The sequence below is a fragment of the Peromyscus californicus genome, unplaced genomic scaffold (genome assembly GCF_007827085.1).
Source record: "Peromyscus californicus insignis strain IS unplaced genomic scaffold, ASM782708v3 Scaffold_7__1_contigs__length_154581171, whole genome shotgun sequence".
Taxonomy (NCBI): Eukaryota; Metazoa; Chordata; class Mammalia; order Rodentia; family Cricetidae; genus Peromyscus; species Peromyscus californicus.
Genome location: NW_026294595.1, coordinates 101,710,542 through 101,711,032, shown reverse-complemented (window position 1 = coordinate 101,711,032; position 491 = coordinate 101,710,542).

Sequence of the window (491 nt, the reverse complement as noted above, 5' to 3'; positions counted from 1 at the left end):
GTCCCGAGCGCCCGTGTCCGCCCCTCGCGCCGCGCGCGCGCAACCGAACCTGTCTCCTCTGTCCGCGCTCTGATTGGACACAGCCCGGGAACCTGGGCGCTCATTGGCCAGGGCAAAGTGTTCATCCGCCGGGGCTCCCGGCCGCTTGTTAGCAAGCTAGGTGGCACGGCACGATGGCCCGTCAAGGGCGCCCGCAGAGTGACCCTCGGACCCTGGCGCCGCCGCCATTCAGAGACGTCCCATCCTGCCTGGCGGAGAGGTGCGGTCAGGTGTGATGTTCCATTGTGCTGAGAGGCCCGCCCTGTTGACCCGCCTCTACAGTCCAGGGAGGGGCGGGTCTGCGCTGGGTGGAGGGCGGCGCATGCCCTGCGTGAACCAGCACCCAGCACAGGCCTGGGGTCACCTGCCGCCGGAACCTTCCAGGGTCTCCTAGTCGGGATCCTTCGAAGTCTCCTGAATATCTGCAGCTGGGACGCGGTTCTGGGTTCCGG